Here is a 5,592-nt window from a genome sequence, read left to right on the forward strand (position 1 = left end):
TTAATGTTTCGGTTGCATTGACACTGACCTCGATCAACTTCATACTGAAGAATTGAGTTCATTTAACTATAGTGAACTCTTAGCGGCCGTAATATATCGTCTCCGATAATAAGCGATTGCTTTCATTTCTAGTTTAAGTTTTTTTCTTCAGAAAAACAATACAAAAGTTCTTCGAAAATCGACAAATAATTAACAAGCCCTTCCTTCTCTTTAGTTACTGACATAAAATACCAATACTAACAATATCAAAGTTAAAGGCACTGACATGCCCAGAATTACAGCTAGTAAATTGGCTCAATGTGCAAACTTGGTGAAATGCACCGTGGTTGTCTAGCACAACATATGATATATGTAAACTCTTGTAGAACTACATACACACTGGCAGTTTGGTCAGATATTTACATTATTGCCATATCTCTATATGCACATTATGGAAAATTAGTGAAACATTTACACGTAATTCAGTACAATAAATTTAACAATATAACCTGAAGAGAGTGAAGACAAAATATTGGAAACACTAATAGTTTTCGCCTTAGACTTGAAGGGCACAAGCTGAGTTTATAAGTACTTCGGTGTAATTTTTGCAGTATTGTACTTACTGAAGCACACTTAACCACCACCACCACTTGTGATTGACTGAACTCAAACATGGTTGTCATGATATAATTAAAAAAAATATCCGATGATTTCATTTATAATACGTAATGATATAAAAACATGTTCAGGAAATCAGTACTATGTAATCGTAATGTCATGGGAAACGACATGCATTAATATTAACAATGCACTGGAATGTGGTTTGTTAAAGTATTTTCACTTGAGTAATATGCTTACAAACTCAGTTTGTGCCACTTTAAAACACCCTCCCTTCGCTCAAACTTTACCTAAATTTGCTCAAAGCATTTTAGGGCAAATTCAGTTTTACGGCCGGAGGGGGAGGGGAGGGGGGGGGGGGGCTAAGTCATCACTTTTACAAAGCAGATCGGTGGGACGGTTTGACTTATTCCGAGTTTTGCCTCTCCGAATCAAACTAAGCCCCAGGAGCAGTTATTAACCTTGTAAATTTGAAGAAAAAAAATGTTTCAGCTTTGCCGCAATTATGTAAGGTGCATTTACTTATGTACAATTATGTGGCAGGTTATAACCTTCCATTAATAGTTTATCTTTACACACACACACACACACACACACACACACACACACACACACACACACACACACACACACACACACACACACACACACACACACACACACGTACGCGCATGTGTAATAAATTGAAAACTGGATAGTGCCCAATAAACTCAAGTAAAAACGTTTGGCTAGAATTTGTCATGTACATCATTATGTCAGCAAATCTACAATGTATACAATATCGTTAAAATTGGGACAATAACATTGTGCTGTAGAATAATTGAGGTGTTGAAGACCATATTCCAGTATTCTTTGGCTATTCAACACCATCGCCTTCGGTAATTATAAACACCCCATGACATACACTTGGAGATTGCTTTTAACGTTTTTTTTGTTTTGTTTTTTTTTAAAATAGTAATTGTTTTCATTTAGGGGTGGGGCTTCTTTCGGATGAAGGGCTCACAAGGGGAAAAGTCTGTTTCAGTACAACACAAACAATTCCCGGCACATCCCCAGCCGTAAAAATGAACTCTCCCTTAACATGCAATTCATTGATTGTTCGTTTGCTACACAATGTCATCTAGTTCATCTTGTGTTACTTCCAAATTTCCCATTCCGATTCGTCGTCATCAGAACTCATATATAGCACTGTCTTATAAAATATTATTTTCTTCTTGGCCGATTAACTGTCAACCGTCTCTGTAGTTTCTGCGAAGTAAAAGATGCCATAGTTTAATTATCTTTAGTATTAAGAAAACAATAACAAGTTACACAAATACAACTTTTACTTACTTATCTAAGTGATGATTTTTAGTAATTATGAATTACATTTCCAGCAACAATTACGCGAGAAATGTACCCATATAATTTGGTAATATACTGTATCTATCCGAAACAAAGTAATATAGAAAAGTCCTACTAATGTCTGTGAAACACACTGAACGTACTTACAATGTAAACTATTTGTATATGTTCATGGTCGATTGAATAGGAGTGACTATATTTAGTCCTGAGTGCATGCAGTGTCATCCGATCCGATGTAACTGTATCGCACCAGTACTGATGAAGGTCAACACGGTCAGTATCACGTCAACACATGGCATTTTCAGTCAAAGTAAATGAATACATGTAAAACGCGCGCTATTTTTGTAAACGTTTCTTTTTTTCTTGAAAGAATGATTACAAACTGTGACTCGATGAATACTGATGCTTTGTTTTAAATTTTTATGATGAGAGGTGTAAAAAGGTAAATAACTGTGACGTACCGAAACTCCTCTCAATATTTTTTTAGGGTCGAATCTTCTATCTTCTTATTCAGCAGGTTCAATCTGTATAATTTGCTGACGATAAATTCTCTTCTGAGTGTTTTCAACAACGTCCATCATTATGGAGCCTACAGATAGTATATATAACACACTAATTACTATATGTAATAGCCGTGTATGTGTTAATTGCCTGTTCAAGAATCAACACATTTATACAATATATATAAACATGAAGTAAAGTAAGATTACAGTAATCTTTTATCAGTATTTTAAAGCCTTCAATCTCGAGGGAAACGGCTCTTTTAATTAACCCAATGTATATTGTTCCCAGGTTTCCGTTTCATTTTCCCTCCTGGATCTAGGAAGCACCGTTAACACCACACTTTTGAAGTGACCCATTTTAATTGCACACAAAAGGAAAAACTCGTTTTTACCTAGGACATTCAATTTTATCAATATCTTGCAAAATACCAGCATATTTACCGGTCTTAGTAATTTTAGAGAAAATGTACTAAAATAAATAGTTGATTTGTAAATGTTACGGAACTTTGTGAATTTGTTCTTTGTTTTTATAGTGTTCGTAAATATTGTACGACATCTCAAATAAATAATAGAATTATAAAAATATATGTATAAATAAATAAACAAATTATTTAATTAATTAATTAATTAATTAATTAATTGATTGATTAATTAATTAATTGAAACCAAAGCCTTCATACATTCGTAATTTGAGACTTCAAGTTATAAGATAACTAAGATAACTTTTTTAAATATTCGTTAAGTTTATTAAATTAATCGATCCACAGATTGGTCTATTGATTGATCTAATTGATTGATTGATTAATTGACTGACTGATCGATGCAGTATCCACAAAATACACATTCAACTGCCAAGTGGTCCTAATGACTTAAACATCCACATATACCACCTCCTCATCACAGTGTAACTGATCCTTTTAACAACCTCCAAATAGCAAACACTGTCTCCTGTGTCTACATCTAGTAGTTCTATCAACCTACTCGTACAGATATATACACATCCATCTTAAAAGACTTTACAATTGATTGATTAATTGGTTAATTAATTGGTTAATTAATTAATTAATTAATTAATCAAATAAGTAAGTATGTAAGTAAGTAAGTAAGTAAGTAAGTAAGTAAGCAAGTAATTAACTACTTGGTTGATGATTGAACTAAAATATAGTGAAAGCGTATGTTCACCAAATTCCATACATGTCTATGTTATACGAGATCACTAGATTAATAAAGTGTGCCAGTTTACTAACGGGATTGATTACAACATCAGATACACATATGTTGTATTCCCGCCTTTTCCCAAGTTTTTGCTTTAATACATCAGTTAATGAATATTCAGAAGACATGCATATGCACTATCAGGAGTAAGGTCACGAAAGAGCAAAGTATGCTGTACTTTTGTTACACGTCACTCACTTCTATTGTATACGTTCTTCATTTTTCTCAGTCAATGTTACATGATTTAGATAAAATCCAATCATGGAAATGTGCGTAAAAAGTGTCGTGAAAACGGAGACACAATGTATGAACTTCACTTCTGTGTAATTAACCATTTCAAGCATTTTCAGTCAGTCTGCTGTTATGGAATACATATAATGACAATGGTACAAAATATTTTGTCAATTCACTAAAAGAATTTTGTCAACTTACCTACGTGTCTGTCGTTCCTCTATGTCTTCATACGGCATTCGGCACACGACAGCATTGACAGTGCCATCTTAGCTATATCTACCAAACCAGTTACTAGGATGGAATACCTCTGTGATTCTCTCGAAGATCATGAGCGTTCTATCGTTCCGATAATACGTTGAAATTGGCGCGACTACACATAAAAAGACACCTTAACTTAAGCTGCATTATTGTATGATTACCCCATACTGGCATGAACGACCACGCAAACTGTAATTGGAACAAACATGTTTAGACGGCTGGGCGGCCCTTCTCAATTTCAAGGAATTTAGAGCACAAAAATTGCGCCAAAAGTCGTTGACCCATTTTAGCCATCAACGTCGCTGAACTTTGAAAATTTTATAACTAAACTGTGGTTGACTTGTTATCAACAAGCTAATGCCGATTTGCTTAACATTGAAATGATCAAAGGTCGTGAACAATACATCAAGAGAAGTATGATTAACTAATCCATACTGAATTTGCTAGCTTTACACTAAGAGTGAGTTATAATATCAATGATACACTGATGTAATGCCAAGATGAGTAAATGTGAGGTCTCGGGGCGGGCATAGACCCTACGGTGTAGGGTCTATGGGGCGGGCAACTCCCATAGACGGCTATACGGGGAGGGTCCGCGCGAACGGGGTCGTTTTTTATGCTGATTGGTATCAGAAAGGGTATACTTTTCATGAAGTGTTGGTATCAGAAAGGGTCTGTAAATTAGACTATGTGTTTCAGCCTGTTTTTCTTCCTTGAAAAACTTCTCTCGTCGCTCATGCCACTTCAGATCTAGGGCCACCTTCCCCTGAAAACCCCTGGTTTTAGTCACGTGCAGCTAGCATGCAATATTCCTGCAAGTGCAACCATAACCAGACACTCAAGTGTGTCTCCAGCAAAACATCCAAGCAAAAATCCAAGAACCGGACCATAATGATCATAATCAACATATAGATGATGATGATGATGGGGTTATCAGATTTGTAGTCCCACCATCAACACAAGACAACAGAGTGAGTGCTAGTGGACTGAGACGGTCACAGCGAACAACGACAGTTCGATTGTACTTAGACTAATTAAAATGGTATCAGAAAGGGTATCCTTTTTTGCATAAAAGTGGTATCACAACAGTTTGGGTTTTAATGCTTGTGATGGAGTTGCCCCCCGGGGGTGAGGTCGCAACACAATATTGACTTTGAACTTAAATTTCACTCATTGTCATCGTAGTTGTTTGTAGTTTTTGGCTCTTTGGTTTTAACTTCTCGACAGATATCCTCTAAATATACACGTAAATAGATTAAATGACTGAATGTGGTGCTGGCATAAAACTAGCATATTCAGATACTGACGGGACTATCATAATGATGTAGAATAGCATAACCATTTACAAATTAAACGTCGAGGTATGTAGAGTGTCGACTTCAATTGATCGCAAGAAAATTAGAAACCACACAAGCCTACATAAAAAGATTATTGGGGCAAT

The 5,592-nt window shown here is 35.4% G+C and overlaps 1 long non-coding RNA gene across 1 annotated transcript; it reads right to left on the reverse strand.

Moving 5' to 3' along the window:
- Positions 1 to 1,654: 1,654 nt before the first annotated feature.
- On the reverse strand, positions 1,655 to 4,325 carry LOC144444134 (uncharacterized). Its single transcript, XR_013481824.1, has 3 exons — positions 4,092 to 4,325; positions 2,403 to 2,530; positions 1,655 to 1,845 (listed from the first exon to the last, which is right to left on the reverse strand). It is a non-coding gene; the product is annotated as an uncharacterized LOC144444134 (long non-coding RNA).
- Between the last annotated feature and the right edge of the window lie 1,267 nt (positions 4,326 to 5,592).

The sequence above is a fragment of the Glandiceps talaboti genome, chromosome 13, assembly GCF_964340395.1.
Source record: "Glandiceps talaboti chromosome 13, keGlaTala1.1, whole genome shotgun sequence".
Lineage (NCBI taxonomy): Eukaryota > Metazoa > Hemichordata > Enteropneusta > Spengelidae > Glandiceps > Glandiceps talaboti.